Source organism: Lolium rigidum, chromosome 7, assembly GCF_022539505.1.
Source record: "Lolium rigidum isolate FL_2022 chromosome 7, APGP_CSIRO_Lrig_0.1, whole genome shotgun sequence".
Taxonomy (NCBI): domain Eukaryota; kingdom Viridiplantae; phylum Streptophyta; class Magnoliopsida; order Poales; family Poaceae; genus Lolium; species Lolium rigidum.
The window spans coordinates 331,386,074-331,406,293 of NC_061514.1; positions in this window are offsets into that span (position 1 = coordinate 331,386,074).

The following is a 20,220-nucleotide window of genomic DNA, read 5'->3' on the forward strand; positions in this document are numbered from 1 at the left end:
ATATGATCAAGAAGAGTGAAAAGTCTAAGCTTGGGGATGCCCCCATGGTTCATCGCTGAATATTTCAAGAAGACTCAAGCCTCTAAGCTTGGGATGCCCAAGGCATCCCCTTCTTCATCAAACTTATCAGGTCACCTCTAGTGAAACTATATTTTAATTTCGTCACATCTTATGTGCTTTATTTGGAGCGTACGTGTGCTTTTATTCTTGTTTGTTATTTTAAGTTTTCTTAATAAATCGGATCCTAACATGCTTGTGTGGGAGAGAGACACGCTCCGCTTTTTCATTTGAACACTTGTGTTCTTCATTTTATTTTTCATGTTCATGGCGAAAGCTGAAAGCCGCAGCACTTATTGTTATTTGGTTGGAAACAGAAAATGCTTCATATTGTCTTGAATAATTTGATACTTGGCAATTGTTTTGAGCTCTCAAGTAGATCATGTTTAAGCTCTTGCATCATGTAGTTTAAATCTATTAGTGGAGAACTACCGTAGAGCTTGTTGAAATTTGGATTGCATGATTGGTCTCTCTAAGGTCTAGATATTTTCTGGTAAAAGTGTTTGAGCAACAAGGAAGACAGTGTAGAGTCTTATAATGCTTGCAATATGTTCTTGTGTAAGTTTTGATGTACTGGTTTATACTTGTGTTTGCTTCAAACAACCTTGCTAGCCAAAGCCTTGTACGGAGAGGGAATGCTTCTCGTGCATCCAAAACCTTGAGCCAAAACCTATGCCATTTGTGTCCACCATAACTACCTACTATGTGGTATTTTTCTGCCATTCCAAGTAAATACTTCATGTGTTACCTTTAAACAATTCAAAACTTTATTACTCCTTATTTGTGCCAATGTTTTATAGCTCATGAGGAAGTATGTGGTGTTTTATCTTTCAATCTTGTTGGGCAGACTTTCACCAAAGGACTAGTGGCATATACATCCACTTATCCAATAATTTTGCAAAAAAGAGCTGGTAACGAGGTGCCCAGCCCCAATTAATTAACTTTCATTAATAATTCTCTTCACATGTTTTGCCCTGATTTATCAGTAAGCAACTTAATTTTGCAATAGACACTCCTCCATGGTATGTGAAATGTTGGAAGGCACCCGAGGATTCGGTTAGCCATGGTTTGTGAAAGCAAAAGGTTGGGAGGAGTGTCATCTATAAATAAAACTAAAATACATGTGTAAACAAAAGAGAAGAAGGATCATCTACCTTGCTGGTAGAGATAACGTCTTTCATGGGAGCCGCTCTTTGAAAGTCTGTTTGACAAGGGGGTTAGAGTGCCCACTACCATTCGTTGACAACAACAAACACCTCTCAAAACTTTATTTTTATGCTCTCTACATGATTTCAAAACTTGAAAAGCTCTAGCACATGATTTAATCCCTGCTTCCCTCTGCGAAGGGCCTTTCTTTTACTTTATGTTGAGTCAGTTTACCTACTTCTTTCTATCTTAGAAGCAAACACTTGTGTCAACTCTGTGCATTAATTCTTACATGCTTACTTATTGCACTTATTATATTACTTTGTGTTGACAATTATCCATGAGATATGCATGTTGAAAGTTGAAAGCAATTGCTGAAACTTAAATCTCCCTTTGTGTTGCTTCAAAACCTTGTATTAAGAATCTATTGCTTTATGAGTTAACTCTTATGCAAGACTTTTTGATGCTTGTCTTGAAAGTACTATTCATGAAAAGTTTTTGCTATATGATTCAGTTGTTTAGTCATTATATTTTTGTTAGCAAACTATAGACCATTGCTTTGAGTCACTTCATTCATCTCATATGCTTTACAATAGTATTGATCAAGATTATGTTGGTAGCATGTCACTTCAGAAATTATTCTTTTTATCGTTTACCTACTCGAGGGCGAGTAGGAACTAAGCTTGGGGATGCTTGGTACGTCTCCAACGTATCGATAATTTCTTATGTTCCATGCTAGTTTTATGACAATACCTACATGTTTTGTTCACCCTTTATAATGTTTTTATGCATTTTCCGGGACTAACCTATTAACAAGATGCCACAGTGCCAGTTCCTGTTTTCTGCTGTTTTTGTTTTCAGAAAAGTTGTTTTACAAATATTCTCGGAATTGGACGAAACAAAAGCCCACGGCCCTATTTTCCACGGAGTGTTCCAGAACACCGAAGAGGAGTCGAGGAAGGCCAGCAGGGGGCCCTCACCATATGGCGGCGCGGGGGGGGGGCATGGCCGCGCCAAGACGTGGGGAGGGAGCCCCCTGGCTCCCCTGATGCTGCCCCTTCGCCTATTTATTCCTTCGTCCCCGAAAACCCTAGTACCGAGAGCCAAAAATACCAGAACAGTTCCAGAGATGCCGCCGCCGTTAACCCTAACTTGGGGGTTCAGAAGATCTCCTCCGGAAGCCTGCCGGAGAGGGGAATCATCACCGGAGGGCTCTACATCACCATGCCCACCTCCAGACTGATGCGTGAGTAGTTCATCCTTGGACTATGGGTCCATAGCAGTAGCTAGATGGTTGTCTTCTCCTATTGTGCCATCATGTTTAGATCTTGTGAGCTGCCTATCATGATCAAGATCATCTATTTGTAATGCTACATGTTGTGTTTGTTGGGATCCGATGAATATGGAATACTATGTCAAGTTGATTATTGATCTATCATATATGTGTTGTTTATGATCTTGCATGCTCTCCGTTGCTAGTAGAGGCTCTGGCCAAGTTGATACTTGTAACTCCAAGAGGGAGTATTTATGCTAGATAGTGGGTTCATGTCTCCATTGAATCTGGGGGAGTGACAGCAACCCCTAAGGTTGTGGATGTGCTGTTGCCACTAGGGATAAAACATCAATGCTTTGTCTAAGGATATTTGTATTGTTTACATTACACACAGTACTTAATGCAATTGTCTGTTGTTTGCAACTTAATACTGGAAGGGGTGCGGATGCTAACCCTAAGGTGGACTTTTTAGGCATAGATGCATGCTGGATGGCGGTCTATGTTCTTTGTCGTAATGCCCTAAGTAAATCTCATAGTAGTCATCATGATATGTATGTGCATTGTTATGCCCTCTCTATTTGTCAATTGCCCAACTGTAATTTGTTTACCCAACATGCTATTTATCTTATTGGAGAGACACCACTAGTGAACTGAGGACCCCGGTCCATTCTTTTACATCTGAAATACAACCTACTGCAATCATTGTTCTCTTTTGTTTTCTGCAAGCAAACATCATTTTCCACACCATACGTTTAATCCTTTGTCACTACAAGAAAATAATCATGTAGAGACGTTCTACCTAGGACGCTTTACTGTTCGTCTTAAAATTCTGAACCAATTAGCAGGGAGAGACGTTTTTTGAGACGGTGCATAACAAGACGCTTCTAAGACGATTTACCTAGCGACTCTATGCTCGTGTAGAGATGAAATTAAGCGTCTTTAGTATACAAATTAGGCGTCTCTACATGCACTTTTTGTTGTAGTGTGTTTTCAGCAAGCCGGTGAGATTGACAACCTCACTGTTAAGTTGGGGCAAAGTAGTTTGATTGTGTTTTGCAGGTTCCACGTTGGCACCGGAATCCCTGGTGTTGCGCCGCACTACACTCCTTCACCAACAACCTTCACGTGATCTTCAACTCCTACTGGTTCGATAACCTTGGTTTCTTACTGAGGGAAAACTCGCTGCTGTACTCATCATACCTTCTCTTGGGGTTCCCAACGGACGTGTGCTTTACCGTCACAAGCAGGAAGCTCGATGGCTCGCAGTACTGCCTTCATGGACCAGATCCGGGTCCTTTGGGACCCATCTGGGGCTAGGCGGGCTGGGCCTGGGTCCGGTTGTGCCGCTTCCGGCGGCCGGGAGGGTGGCCTGAGCTGGGGGACGTGGGGTTGGCAACGCGCTTTCCGCAGCATAGCGGCAGGGGCTTCACGAGCCTTGGGTCCGATGGACTCTGGGCTAGGCCGGGCTAGGAGGGCCTGGTATGCTCCTGTTGTTAAGTCCGGACAGTTACTGCCAGCGGCGGTGGAGGCAGTTCCCTCCCATGTGACAATTATCATGCGGCTTCTCGCTTCCGGCTGTCCCTTCTTGAGCCTGCTGGCCTTGATTCGTTGGACACGGTAAAACGGTGTTGATGTTTGCAAGGCCGTGGTGGGCCGCTTTCGTGGCCCGCGAGTCTGGTGAGGCACGTTGGAGTGTCTGGGGTGGGTATTGGGGGCTCGAGAGAAATCCTTGCCCGTGGGTGCCACCATTTCGTCCTGAAGGGCGTTGGGTGTAGCCCTCCTCCTCGCTTCTCCGCATACCGGGGAAACCCTAGGACCTGTCCGGGCAACAACATCGTCGTCGTCGTGGCAGTCCTTCTTGAAGGTGTTGCATACGCGGCGTTTCAGAGTGCTAAGAGCGTGGTGTGAATTCTCCAGAGGGCGCATCAGTCATGTGACATCTTCGTTTTCGTCGAGCAGACCTTCTCGGCATCATTTTCACGTTTTCTTGTTCTTTTGTTTCTTTTGGGCGTGCTTGTGTTGAGGCCCTAGCAGTTGTACTGTATGGTTGCATATAGCGAAAAGAAAGCCTGTTTTGAGGATTAGTTTATAAATGGCAAGGCCAGACACTGGTAGTCTCTTTAGTAGTTGGCTTGAAACATTATATATGAGTTCCCTGCAACATTCAGTAAATTATTACACTTATATTTATTACAAGTGATGCTATTTCTATTGAGTAACAGTAAAATTAGTTTGAGACACAAGCTTTTCTTATTACATTAATTTTCGACCCAGTTTTTATCCATTTGGCATCATTGGCTTTAAATGTCTTATTGTTTTGTTTCTCTTTTGTTGTTCTTTAGTTCGTGGTTCTTTAAAAAAAACTTTCATAGTCATAAATGGCCAATGCATTTTGAACTTGATCGTGAGCGTGCAAGTTTGTAGTTCTTTTTGGCACATCTAGATAATACAAGTCATTTCTAGTTTCCTCAATGCATGGGGTCTTGAGGATGCACCCAACTCATTTCAATTTCTTTGACGAGATTCAATCAAAATAGCCGGGAAACAAAAGATGCTTCTTTTTTTACAAAATTGGCATATGAATGCTATGAAATATATGATCCCATTATTTGACGTCTCATTGTGATTGCTATGATCTCTAAGGTAAAGTCAGCAACTTATGAGAATTTTTTTTGCATGTGTTGTGAATGTAGAAATATAGGAGAAAGCTTCATAGGGAATTACTCACTTCGTTTCTGACATTTGGTTTGATGGCGCCGTCATTGATTTCTTTCGTACAGTAGGTGATGTTTGTGCTAGTTCGTCCTCCCGCTGCTGCTTCTTTGTCCCCTTTTGGATTCCTCTGGTTCTCTCATCAATGCAGTGGCCTTGATGATCTTCCCGCTCGTGGTTGGTTCTATTAGTTTCTTTGTTCTGTCACGTGTTCTTTGCTTTTCGCTCCTGATTTATTTTAAGGTTGCATTGAATTGTTCCTTCCTTATGTTTCGCAGTCCATGGCAATGGAAAATCGTCGGGAACATGTTAGTGTGTTTCCAGGAACACCAAGATCATGGCACTGTGGGGGTGCAACCACTGAGAAGTTTGATGCAGATGTTCTTATCCACAGGAGTTGGCGAGAGCATGTGATTTTGTTAGTTATTGGACACGCCGTCAAGCTGCAGGATTGTATGTCCCTCCCGTAAGCCATTTTGTACCTTTGTTGGCGATGCTTAATAGAAGCCTGTCTAGCATACCTGATTCTTATGTGATCATCTATTCTCTCTTTGTTGCAGCTATACTTCCACTTAGTCCTAGCTTTGGATTGGCGAAGCTCGCTCTAAAGAAACATGGCATCTAAAACTGCATATTTGAGCCGGCGGTATAACATCTGGTTTGAAGTTGTTACCTAGATACACTAATGATATGGTAAGGTGTGCCTTACTAGGAAAATGGGTAGACTAAAGCAGACCTGAAGTAATGACATGGTAGAAATGATATTTCTACTAGAAGTACCAGCTCTATATTAGTGGGTAGCTTATGAACTTTGAATATATCTCCCTTTAATCACGCGAATGAGTTTCTTTCTTTCACTATGTTGGATGTTACTCGAACGGAGTACTACGTATCGTTTCTAAGAAAGAGGTTAGCCACAAACGGAGTACTACGTACATTTATAGCAGGATCATGATTGTTCAAGCGATCTACCTTAGTACTAGCAATCAATAGTGTTCTTATATTGAAGGCTTGTCGTTTCTAAGAAAGAGGTTAGCTTTCTGCTTGAAATGCAAATCTTAGATAGATAGCTAACCCCTTCAAATGATAGCTGGGTAGTTTGCTCTTTGCTTGCAGGAAAACAAATAATAAATAGACTATCATGCTGGTTGGTGTACCTTTTATTTTAGATTTATACTTCAGTTTTTTATGATTGTGTTTCCAATCCTTACATTACTAGATTTTTCATGTTGCAAAATGATCTGAAGCTGAGTCAGCTTCGATCTTTCCTTCCACTGACATCCTAGAATATTTACTTTAACATATGGATATAAAAGGGATTCAAAGAGATGATGAGACACAAGGCATTTATAAAAAGAACTAGTTGTCTTATTAGCATTAGCATGGTTAAGCCAGAGTTTCATGCAACTTTTAGAATATTTTCCAGTTTATTGCTCTTTCTACCATTATTTATTGAATTGGTTTATCGTTGCAAACAAGTACCATCGGATTAGTCAACTCAAACGCTGAGAGATTACTATAGAACCAAGGCGGCTTTGAGGCTGGCTCCACTCTCCAAATAGAGCTGTTACTTCGTTGACGACAAGAACCCCATTTCCACTAGCCAAAGAGCAATTCATTTCTTCGACTCGATGCCTCCTCATTTGCTCCCATTCCCATATTAATAAAAGAATTAGGGAAATGCGAGGAAAAAAATGCCAAAAGCATTTAGCAATTTTACTGGGATTCGTTCTTAAAAAAGGACAAATTTTAGCAGAGGGAGCTGCTACAGTTGGGGGGAACTTGCTTTAGGAAAAAACGTATTAGTAGCTTATATGCCATGGGAAGGTTACAATTTTGAAGACGCTGTACTAATTAGCGAACGTTTGGTATATGAAGATATTTATACCTCTTTTCACATCCGGAAATATGAAATTCAGACGGATACGACAAGCTAAGAGCATCTCCAGTCGCATCCCCCAAAGCGTCCCCCAAAGGGATTTGGGGCGCGCCGGACAAAAAAACGTTCCCAGCCGCGCGCCCCAAAGGCCTTTTTTGTCCGGCGCGGCCCGATACGGTGTCCGGCGTCCCGAGCCCGTCCCCATCCCACAGGGGACGCACCGGGCACGCCGGACACAACGAAATGAGAGGCGAGGAGGCGCGGGGCCGACCCGTCAGCGGCTCGGACGCTCAACCGCCACATACGTAGCGACGGTGCAGTTGACAGGAAGCGGAACCGTCGCATTGGCAACCGCGTCGACGACGCGCCAACCCCGCCGGAATGGAGCGCCGACTCCTCGGAAGAGCAACCGCTGCTCTCTTCGACTTCTGCGCCGCCGTTCATCCGCGCTCAATAAGACCCGTACGTACGCCGTCATTCATCCAAGCCTCCATCCGACACCTCCAGCGACGATGAGCTACATCTCCCAGCTCCCGTCCGGCACCTCCAGCGAGGGAAAGCCTGCTGGCTGGCGCCATTGGTGGGACAAAGACAGGACGCCGAGCAGCGGCGACGATTCCCCGCCGCCAGTTGACAGCGAGGAGGAATGGCTGGGCTGGGAGGAGGAGGAAGAAGAGAGCGAGGCGGCGGCGGCGGCGGTGGCCCGTGCGAAGGCGAAGGCGGCCAATGCGAAGGCTGCCAAGGCCAAGGCCAAGGCCAAGGCCAAGGCGCAGCCGACGAGCACCAGCGACGCCGACGCGTCGAGCGACGACACCGCCTCTTCGGAAGAGGTGACGAGCAGGAAGCGCCACCGCGATGACGACGACGAGGCGGGGCCATCAGCGAAGAAGAAGAAGTAGATAGTTTATATGTATTTAATTATATTTTTTCGAAGTTTTATATATAATTTGTTTATGTTCAACCGATTTGAATATTATTAAATAGTTTCTTTCTAGCCAAAAAAAAATACTTTAAATGTTTGGGGGCGGCGTTTGGGGGACGCGGCTGGGGAGCGACGTCCCCCAAACGCGGCACGAACAAAACACGTCCCCCAAACGCTCAATCCGGCGCGGTTTGGGGGACGGTTTGGGGGACGCGGCTGGAGATGCTCTAAGGCTCCGCTGAAAAAATAACTAAAGAAATACCACATCTAGAAGCACATTTACTCCGCAATTTGGACAGAAATGGAGTGGTTAGGTTGGGATCATGGGTAGAAACTAGTGATATTTTAGTAGGTAAATTAACGCCTCAGATAGCAATTAAACCGTAAAACATCGTGTGATCTTTTACTACCTTTTTTGGGTAGTTATTTTCCTGTACCATATGACCTATGAGTCGGAATTGTTTTTGTCATAAACTATGTGCCAAATATAAGCCTCATAGCACTCACAAGCTAGTTATAATGAAGATAAGGACTATGTCTATCTGTCAAAATGAAGAAGTTAAAACTCTTCACTCAATGTAATCTAACGCAAATAGCAAAAATGGACGCGGCAAAATACGCTATGTCCATCTAGTAAATGTAGAATGTTGATTCCAATCGGCGTGCCGTCGTCTTCTCTGGGTGGGTGAGAGCAGTTAATTCGGATGATACATGTGCCCTAGGATTAGCTGTAAATTAATCACGCTCCATTACGAACCTAATCAGATAGTGAAATCGATGGACATTCCGGGATATAGGATACAAATTGAATGACTCCCTGATTGTTTCATCACGGTAAATACTCGACATCATAGTACGATAGGAACCAAAACATCGGACCTCAGCACCACCCTGTTATTTCACGAATTAATCTAATATCTTGTAGATTGCCTATATATCATTTCAATCACCACGTTCTCACAGCCACGACCAAGCAGCCAGGGTAACCAAGATTTCCTAAGCGAGAGATGACAAGACCCCGCCAGAATCCACACATTCCTTCCTTCCTTTAATCCGTGGGTTTTTAGCTAGGAGGGCACACGCAAACGGATGCTGCCAAGCGATCGATCGCTTCGGCAACTGCATGATTAAACCAGACCCACCAGCACCGCCGTGCGCGCGCCACACCGCTTGCTCGAGGTATTACTCATTCGGTGTGCCCCACGTCCTCGCCTTGGCTTCGCCAGGTAGTACCACACGACACGTTATCCAGCTTCACATTCCTAATTATTTCTTAATTAGAACCCAAACGCAATAACTAAAAGGGGGTTAGAACCTGGATGCGAAGAGCTGTCACCATAAAACCACATCACATGTTCTTCGCTAATTCCACTCCCACAAGCCCCCTCAGTCTGCTGCCCCACCCAACCACTCCACCCCCAGCGAGATCTAGAGGGAGAAACCTTCCAGGACCTTGGGTTTCCCGTTCCGAATTTTCAATGGCTGTCACCAACGCAGCCGTGAAGCCCTTGCCGCCGCCGACGCCGAAGATCGTCGCCCTGCTGCTAACTTTTGTGGGCTTCATCCTCGCCCCGATGCAGGGGCTCGTGTGGATTCTCCGCGTCATGGCCCAAGTGCTCCCCTACTTGTGCTTCATGACGGCTTGGATTATCTCCGCCGGCACGGCCGCAAAAATCGTCGCACGCCACACATGTCGTGAGGGCTCCACCCTCCTCGCCTCTCTTGATGCGTTCACGCATGCGGCTTTCAAGATCTGCATCTGCGGCATGTGTTGCTTCCTCGTGATTGCGGCCGTTCTTCTGTGCATCCTGTGCCTAGCCTACATGGTTGCAGTTGTATCTGGATCCGGTTCTGAGTTCAAGAAGGTACTATCCTGCAAATAAATCCTTCTCAAATGATCTTCACTTTGATCGAATTACAGGCTTGCTAGATAGGCTAGTATCTGAGATCGTACATTATTGGATCCGAATTAATTGCCACGCATAATTTACGTAGGCCACGTCAGTAGCAACAGTGTTCCATGTGGGCTTATCACTTCATCTGCATCCTTCGATTTTTCTGACCATCCCATATATGTTCATGTCCATCCTTGTGGCTTCGCTGAAATTGTTGTCCTCCTCAGACCGTCTTTGGAGAAATCACATGGGAGTCGATTCCGGAGTTATTTAAGCTTCCTCGCGCCGCAGTCCTTGGGCTCGTTGCAGATTTGGCCTGCATCCCGCTAATTGTCGCTGGTATTTTGGCAATGATCATGTCCCCACATGTGGATGGATCAATATCTCAGGGACAAATGATTGGTTCCTTGATCATGGATGTGGGGATATTTGGTATCCATGCCATATCTTGCTTCATTATCATTCCAGCTTTTGCAATTGATATCTGGAGGAAGGACCAGGTGACAGAAAATCAGGATCCACTGTGGCGGATTGTTAAGGTATATACTGCCCCCTCTTCTTTGGCTTCTCCTATGTCTATATTATCAATATGGTCATCTCAATTAATGATTCATAGTTTTTTGCATTGCATTATTAGCCTCGTAATAACATGATAATTGTGCCTCCAATGTTATGTATTTGCAGTCATTTTCCTTAGCTGCATCTACCTGTTGGTTGGTTTGTGGTAACATGGACTACTATTATATATTAACCAATGATGGTTTTGCTATTCCCTCGAATTTCTACATATTGGAATTCATGACAAACCTGTTTCGTAAAAAATCATTCATGGCAAACCTTGGGATTAGTCTCAATCTTTAATTGTGTTAGTGACTAACAACCGGAATGCTACCATGTGACTTCATTACGAAGTAATCATCAAAGTGATCAATATCATGTATTAAAAGTAACGATAGTTGTTTATGTTCCATTGTAGCCTATGATCATTTCTATGAGTGCAAATAGTGAGACTATAACAAAAAGTGTTTTCTGCTTTAGAACCTTTTGCAAGCACCTTTCTTACTATTAGCATGATGGATTTAGTTTCCTTAATACTTCATGTGTTGTGGTTGCATATAAATGTACCCGACTAACAATTAACGGTCTTGATAACATTTTGCCAAACCATTTCTTTGTGCATCCCATGTAGACCTACAAGATAAATAGCTTTCTCGGCTTTTGATAAATGTTAGCTTTACTAAGAATATTTGCATTTAACATGACTCTTCTTTGGTCCAAATCACATATTGACCAATCAGATGCTTAAGGAAAGATCTTCAGCAGAAACCTGGTATCATTGTTCATGTTTTTGTCATTCCCGTGATTAGGCCGCTAAAAAATTATCCATCAAACCCATCAGTAGTGGTAGGCCTCAAATTCCAGAGGGTTGGGTTGCTGGACATCTCCTTTTTTAATTGCATTATCTTGTTATTCATATGTCTTGTTCTATCCATTTTCTACCAATGTAAGGCTTTGTTTTAGTGAAGATATCAAATAGAAAGTCTATTTGATTAATTCATGTAAGTAAACTATGATGGTGATATATGATACAAACCGTTCCCATAAGCCGTAGCTAGTATCTCCTACTTGTTTGTGGTGTTGTTCCATGGATTTTTGTTATGTAGAAGTGCCTCCCATAATTCATGTTATTGTAGACATAAATTATTTTTTCGGTTTTTAATGTCCATTATTTCCCTAAGAAGTGTTTCTCGAAGAAATATTTGTTAGAAATATTTTGCATAGTTTATATGTTTAGTTCTTAACCATATTGGTCCAAGCGCAATTTGTTTTTTGAAGAGTTCTACTCTTGGGGAGGTCAATTTTTTCTTCTACTACTATTTATATTATACCGCTTAGTTGTGACCTGTGGTGTGTGAATTGTGATGATTTGATCTGCCCACTTGTTAGGGTTATGATCTCAAGATGGTTTCCTTGATCACTACTGATTATGCCATATTTACCATCAAGATTTCTATAATTTAGAGTCTATTTGAAAAGTGCTACCATGTATTTAATTTGCAGCTTTGAGGCACCCAGTCTTTCCAAATTGGTTTGTTATGTGGACCCACAAGAATTACATTTTGCATTCTAAGTTCCAAGTGTTGTGTTCTCCATCAGATCTGACGCCCCACCTAACCCTTCCCACGCTTGATCTAAAGAATCCCCCTCACTAGTATTGTTGCGCTGGCATGATAGTGAACCTTTCCATATCGGTATTCTATATAGATCACTATATACAATTTATAACATAGGGTGTTTAATATCTACACATTCGCACTCAAGTTCTACTTGATGCTGTTGGTCTATTGATTTTTTTTTGCTTCTGTACAAACAGACATAACCCTAAAGTGAAGGCATGAAGAAAGTCAAGGCAGATACGAGAGATATATGAAGATTATGGCCGCTGACAAAGACTGGATTATAATTGCATGTATCCGTGTCCGTATATTGGTCCATTGTTAGTAGTGGATTCTCCATGTGCTAGGAGTTATCGCGATTCGCTTTGTTGTTTTAATGTTTTCTTGTTGGTGGAAGGCTGGAATACATGGCCTGACAGCGAGGGGTAACACCCTCCTAGCGGACAAATGCTTTTCAAGTCTTATCAAATTTGTCATGTTTGTAGTTTTATGGTGGGTGACTATGTCTTTTAAAGTGGTTGAGCTTGTGCTAGTCATCATAGAATGTTACGTTTGTTGTGATCATGTATGTTTCGGCCCTACAGTTCGATATCTTTGTTTCTGTCTTGTGGATATGGAATGGGCCAAGCTCTAATACTTAAAATTTTAAGAATGCAACCGTGATATTGAATCTATAGCTACAAATGTCTAAATTTGAGGGTTAGCACTGTGAATGTTCTGATCTTTCTTTTGATTCACATGGGATAGATTTTTTTTTGGATTGTTGAGAGTAAGCGGTCGACTATGTTTTTGGTAGGAAAACACTGAAATCTGAATCCTGAAGTACTCAAAGATGGCTAATGTTGGTGGTGCTTATTTAATTGTTACCATTGGTCTTGCGACTGGATTTCTCATCATGTTGAAGAAGTCACATTCTTGGAGTGATGATCTTCTCACCACTCATTAGACATGCGCATGGGCAGCCCGGCCTGAGGAACGGCCCAAAATTCCTGGTCATGGGCCTAAAAATGTTGGCCGGGTGGCTGAGCTGGGACTGGATAGTTAAAATGTGCGCATTAAGGAAGATGTCTGGCCCACCAGTCCACCGGGATTGCGGGCATTTTTGTTGGATTGGGCCTTGGCCTTATTTTGTAAGGCCAATCTTTCTTTGGCCTAGCCTGAAACCAAACCTGCATTTTTTGATTATTAATACTCCCTCTGATATTGTAAGACTTCATTAAATAATTCAATATGAACTAAATACAAACGAAAATGGAATTAGTCTGAACCTTTTTAATTGTGTAAGTGACCAATAGCCGGAATGCTACCGTGTGCCTTTGTTTCAAAATATCATCAAAGTGATATTATATACTAAAAGCATAATAAATATAAAATATGTGGTTATGATTAACTCTATAACGACGATGACGGTTTCAACCTTATAAAGACGATGACGTTTCAACATTGCAAGGGGCGATGGCATCGTGTGGGTTGCGGCGCTGCATGTCAGACAACCGAAGCAAATTCGATCAGATTGCAGGAGAGACTAGAGTTTTTGGTGTTGCGTTCAACCTCGTAACTTTTCTCATTTCTTCTTCTCTGTTATTTGTACTACGATTACAGAAAGAAGAGGGAGATGATCTGAGCTTCACGATCGTGCCATCCCACGTCCACTCGCCACCTCCCATGATGCCGCCGTGCTCCCATGATGCTCGCACAACGGCCTAACTAACTTAGATAAACAAACTAAACACCGGTCAGTACACGAACAGGCTCATGTACTAGCCGTTTTTATGCCTAACTGAATTTAACTGACGACTAACTAGACGCAGGATTACAGAGACAACACTGCAGGGGGTCATGCGGACGTGGGAGAGAGACGACACGAGGATAGACTCCCCGGAAATGTCAGGGCATGTGTAATGTCAGGCCTGGTGTTGCAGAGGTACCGTAGGCTTCCGATGATGCTCCGAAACCGCGTGGCGTCAACGACGTCAACAGGGCTCCCTTTGCAAAGCTTCAGTCGCACTTCCATCGGCGTGTGGCACGCGTTGCAACCTGCCATGCCAGCCGCCTCCAGGATCTGGGCGGCCTAGGAGCTTTGGCAGATGGTGATCGCGCCCACCTCCTGCTTCATTTCCAGCCCCAGGTAGTAGCTCAGCAGGCCGAGATCGCTCATGTCCAATAGGTGTTGCATCTGCTCCTTGAACGACGCGATCTCCTCCTCTCAGGTGCCCGTGATGATGAGGTCGTCGACGTAGACGCCAACGATGAGTGTTGCCTTGCCGCTGCTCCTCTTGCACACGGCGTGCTTGAGTGGGCTCCGCTCGAATCCAAGCGAGACGAGGGACTCGTCTAGCTTGGCATTCCATGCCCGCGGTGCCTGGCGGAGCCGTACAAGGCCTTTCGAAGCCGCATCACCTTGTTCTCGTTGCCGACGCTAACGTACCCTGGTGGCTGGTGCACGTATACTTCCTCCGTGAGATCACCGTTGCGGAAAGCGGACTTTGTGTCCATGTGATGTACCTGCCACTTGCAATGGGCGGCCACTACGAGCAGCAGCCGTACGGTCTCCATCCTCGCCACTGGCGCGAAGACCTCGTCGAAGTCCACGCCTTGGCGCTGGACGTAGCCTTTGGCGATGAGGCGTGCTTTGTGCTTGATCACATTGCCCTCTGGATCCTTCTTCACCTTGAAGACCCATTTGAGGACAATTGCACGCTGACCACGCGGGAGTGTGGCGAACTCCCACGTGTCGTTGCCGCGAATCGACCCCAGCTCGTCGTCCATGGCCCTTCTCCAGCATGCTTCAGACAGCGCTGCATCCACGCTAGCTGGATCCTCCGCAACAGCCAGGCACAGCTCGTCCAGCTTGTGTGCATCCACTTCCATTGCCATAACGAAGTCGTCGTACAGCCTGCTGGGCTGCACTATGTCGTCGCGTGCCCGCGTGATCATGGGATGCAGTGGGCGCGGCGCAGCAGGAGCTATCGCTGCCACGGCGGAGCTGGTACTTGTTGGAGGAGAGGTAGTCGGCGTGCCGCTGCTCGCGTAGATGTTTGGCGTTGATGCAGGTGTCGCTGGTTCGGTAGCATGAGCTTCAGTCGATGCGTATGTTCTTCTATGTACGGGACTTGCAGCTGGGTGGGAGAAGAATTCGACGTGGAAAGGGGCAGCCTCCTGCGCCTCCGCCATGTTCTCCCAATCCCATTGTGCTCCCTCGTCGAAGACGACGTCGCGTGTGACGTGCACGCGATTGTCGACGGGGTCGAAGACGCGATACGCCCCTGTCCCGGGCTCATAGCCGAAGAACACCATCGGCTTGCTCCTATCCTCAAGCTTCGACAGGTGCGGCTTCGTGACCTTGACATGCACCACACAGACAAACACACGCAGGTAACCTACGTCAGGTTTGTATCCATGCCATACCTCAAACGGCGTCCTGCCGTCGACACTTTTCACGGGCGAGCGGTTCAGGAGGTACACGGCGGTGGTCAGCGCGCGCCTCGCCCAAGAACTTGTCAGGCACCCCCATTGCCTTCATCATGCTCCGTGCGGTGGCGATGATCGTCTGGTTACGGCGCTCCACGACGCTGTTTTGTTGTGGCGAGTACGGCGCCGTGAGATGCTGCCACACGCCCTCGTCTGCGCAGAATGCAGAGAACATGGCCACCGTGAATTCTCCGCCGCGATCCATGCGGAGGAGGCGAAGCTTGCGACCAGTCTCCACCACCGCTCCAGCCTTGAACTACTTGATGGCAGTTGCGGCCTGGTCCTTTGTGGTCAGCAGCGTGAGCCACATGTGGCGGCTCTGATTGTCGACCAGCAGGAGAAAATAGCGGCGCCCACCTGGCGTCGCCGGCGTGATCGGGCCGCACAGATCACCGTGCACCAAGTCGAGCAGGCCAGTGGCTCGTTTCTTCGCCTGCTGCGGGGAAGGAGGTGCGATATTGCTTCCCCGCCAAGCAGCCGTCACACAGCTGCCCTGCGTGATCGATCGTGGGCAGGCCACACACCATGCCATGTCGTGCAAGCTTCTGGAGCGCGTCGAAGTTGAGGTGGCCGCAGCGTTCGTGCCACCTCCACGATTCGTCGCCACGCACCGCTACAAGGCACACTGGCTTGGCGATGTCGAGCGTCACGGTGTACAGCCGATTTCATGCCCTGGGCACCACAGCAAGGAGGCGTTCATGGCGGCCGTGGAGCTTGAGGTATCCGCCGCGGATCGTGATATGGCACCCATGTTCCTCGAGTTGTACGAGGTTGATGATGTTGCTGCGAAGACGAGGGATGTGGTAGACATCGACGAGGGCGAAGTGGTCACCACTCGCGCAGGCGAACAACATGGTGCCGCGCCCCTTGATCTCCACCAGTGATCCGTCCCCGAACTTCACCGTGCCCGTGACGGAGGTGTCCAGCTCCGAGAAGACAGAGAGATGCCCAGTCATGTAGTTGCTCGCCCCCGTGTCGAGGAACCAGGTGTCGTCGCGGCGTGGATCATTGGCGAGGAAGACGCGTTCCTCCAACAGGTCGACGTGCGCGCCGTTGTCGTTCGACAGCATCGTTGGCACGTTTGTGCGTGCCATCAGCAACGATGGGCTGTCATCGTCGCTGATCGTGCAGGAGCAGATGAGGAGGCGGCCTTCTCCTCCTCTCCCGCCTGAGCGAAGTGTGCCAGGCCACGGGACTCATGTCGTGGTTGTCCCTTTCTCTCTCTTCGTGGCTCCTTGCAGTCACACGAGAAGTGCCCTGCATATTTGCTGCAGTTGTAGCACTTGACCTGCGACATGTCACGGTCACCGTTGCCCTTGCTGTTCTACGGCTTGCCGCGACCCTTCTTGCCGCTCGCTCCGCCGGAGCTGGAGCCCTGCTCTTTGTACTTCTTGCCGCGTGCGATCCATTCCTCCTCCGTAAGGAGGAGTTTGGATCCTGCTCCCTCCGACGTGCCGCCCGTGCACCGCTTCTCAGCGGCCGAGAGACGACCGATCAGCTCCTCCACCGACAGATCTTCCAGGTCGAGCAAGGTCTCGATCGAGCAAGCTGTCTATGAGTATTGAGAGGGAACGTCATTGAGGATTTTCTCTACGATCTTTACCTCCTCCACTTTGTCGCCCAAAGAGCGCAGGTTGTTGGCGACGTTCGTGGCACGGATGGCGAAGTTGTCGAGCGTCTTGGCGTCCTTGAACGCGAGCGCCTCGAACTCCCTGCGCAGGCGCTGTGCCGTCGCGTTGCGCGCGCGGCTCACGCACATCTTCATCAGCTTGATCGCCTCCCACGCCTCGGCGGAGGTGTCCTTGACGGCGAGGATGGGCACCAGCTCCGGTGGCACCGACCGAAGCAGTGCTGATAGCGCTGCCATGTCCTCGCGATCGCCCGGCTCTCCCATGCCGGACACGTCCTCCCAGAGGCCCTGCGCGTGCAGGTTGATCTTCATCACCAGCGCCCACTCGATGTAGTTCGTCGAGGTCATCGTGGGGTAAACCATGTGTCCACCCCCTCCACCGCTCTGGATCACGCGCTCGTGGACGACGATCTCGTTGTTGCCCCTCCTCTGCACCAGATTCCGTCCGCGGCTCCGTGTCCGCTCAGCTGGAGTGTGCGGCGGTGATCGTGAGGCGCGTGTGCCATCGCCGCCCTGCGCAGTGGCGGCGGCGTCCGTGGCCTCCGTGCTCTCCCCATCCTTCTTGCTCTCGGCCATCGCGGATCGACGAGTCCTCGTAAACGAGGCTCTGATACCACTTGTCAGACAACCGAAGCAAATTCGATTAGATTGCAGGAGAGACTAGGGTTTTTGGTGTTGCGTTTCAACCTCGCAACTTTTGTCGTTTCTTCTTCTCTGTTATTTGTACTACAATTACAGAAAAAGGAGGGAGATGATCTGAGCTTCACGGCCATGCCATCCCACATACACTCGCCACCTCCCATGACGCCGCCATGCTTGCATGAGTTCGTGCCATCCCACGATGCTCGCACAACGACCTAACTAACTTAGCTGAACAAACTAAACACCGGTCAGTACACGAACAGGCTCATGTACTAGCTGTTTTTATGCCTAACTGAATTTAACTGACGACTAACTAGGCGCAGGATTACAGAGACAACACTGCAGGGGGCCATGCGGACGTGGGAGAGAGATGACACGAGGATAGACTCCCCGAGAATCACAAGGGCGATCAATGGAGGTTTCCTTCTTTTTCGCTTGCAACGTTCGGTTCAACTATCTAACACTGATCTCGTTCGGTTTGGTCCTCTTTTTTTTTTACAATCGGTTTGGTCCGCTTAGATCGGGCAATATGTGGTTTTTGATAACCCGGTTCGCGCATCGACATTAGATCCTTGAAACCGTCATAGTGATCAATTTAGGAAGTTCAGGGTCTACTTTGAACCCAAAGAAAATTCTAGATGAAACGTGTACTTTTTCCTAAAGTACTCTCTCCGTCTTAGTTTGTAAGTCACAATTTTTAAATACCTTGGCCCAAGGTACTAGCTGATTGGGTCTCATTTTCTCTCTCTCGTTGGTGCATGCAACCCATTTCTCTTCCTCATTGGTGCATGCATTCTCTTTCTCTCTCTCGTTAGTGCATGCAACCCCTTTCTCTTCCTCATTAAATAAAATTATGCCTTAGAAATGGGGTTATGAGACAAATAATTTTTGAAAATATGCCGACCAAGGGAGTATGAAAAGTGGACTATCTTGGCGACCAAAACCCAGCCTCGTAAGGTATTCATTGCCCAATCGAGGAGGTAGGGTTTTCCGCGCTGATGGCCGCCGCTGACGCGCTGATGCCCTCGCTGCCGCTCCCCGGCCCCGCTCCTGTCGAGGAATCAAGGATCGTTCTCGCCCCAACGCTGGCTCTCGCGCGCGCCGCGGCCGATGCGCGGCCCTACCTGTGCTCGGCGATTGGGTTGCTTCTCTCCGCTGGTTCAGCCGCCGCGGTCGTGGCACGCCGCGTCTGGGGCAAGGGCTCCGCCCCCTTCGTGTTTCTCGAAGCGCTCACGGGCGCGGCTCTGAAGGCCTGCCTCTGCATGATCTTTCTCTTCTTCGCTCATATAGGCTTGCTGCTGTGCGGAGCGGACACATCCTGCTCTTCCTGGCCGACATAATATTGTCTGTGATTTCATTGATTTGGTTCTTGACTTCAGGAAGGTACGATCGAAATAACTCCTTGTAATATTTACATCACTAGATATACCAGTGCTGAGCTCTACTAGACTATTGCCTAACTTGTTCTGGGCTTCTGGCGAGTAGTATAGTGTTCCATGCATGTCAGCTCATTAGTTCATCTGCATATATGGCTGCATCAGTCCATTTCCGAACCATTCTCATGTTCATGTCCATCGGTGTCTCCTTGTGCTGTGCTCCTCAGAGTGCCCTTTGGAAAATACTTCGGGATACCATTCAGGAGATAAATATATCCTCCCGCACCGTGGCTCTTGGAGGGGCATGCTTCCTGCTAATTCTCAATGGCTGTCTCAGGGAGAAAAGATTGGTTCCATGATCATCGATGTGGGGTTATTTGGCTTCCACGCGATATTTTGCATTGTCATCATTTCAGATTTCCGACCTAGCGCCCGGAGGAAGAACCAGTCGGATAGGCGTCGCAGATTGTTGAGGTATATCAGTATATACTATTAGCTCCCCTTCCCATGTGCCTGTCAGCAATATGTTAATGTCTTTAATGTGAGTACATTAGTGTAGCGATAACATGAAAATAGTCCTTGCGGTGTTGTTAGTTTTCCGACTGAAGTTAATAGTATTTGTTAAATGGAGCCAGTTAGGATTTTTCTTCTTCCTGTCCTTTCATGGCAAACATTGGGATTAACATTGATAATTAATTGTGTGGATATCTCCCAATGGACACATGTTCTACCGCATGCCTTTATTTTAATGAGATGATAAACATCATTAGTTAACAGGAAGATGGAACTAGCTAGGCCTCTCCACAGCAATTTCAGGTCGTCAGCCATCCGATTATGGTACTGGACGTCTCAGATCATTAATTGTCCCACTGAGCTTTTAACCGTCTATAATTCTGCATCCCCAGTCCAGCTTCCCGTTATCGGGCTTCTACTCCAGAGATTGATCTGGATGTCTTCTCGTGAACTGGGCCGATTGATCCTGAATTTGCTAATTTTCTTCATGGGCCACGTACTGCTCTAAAACGTGGGGTTTTTACCCC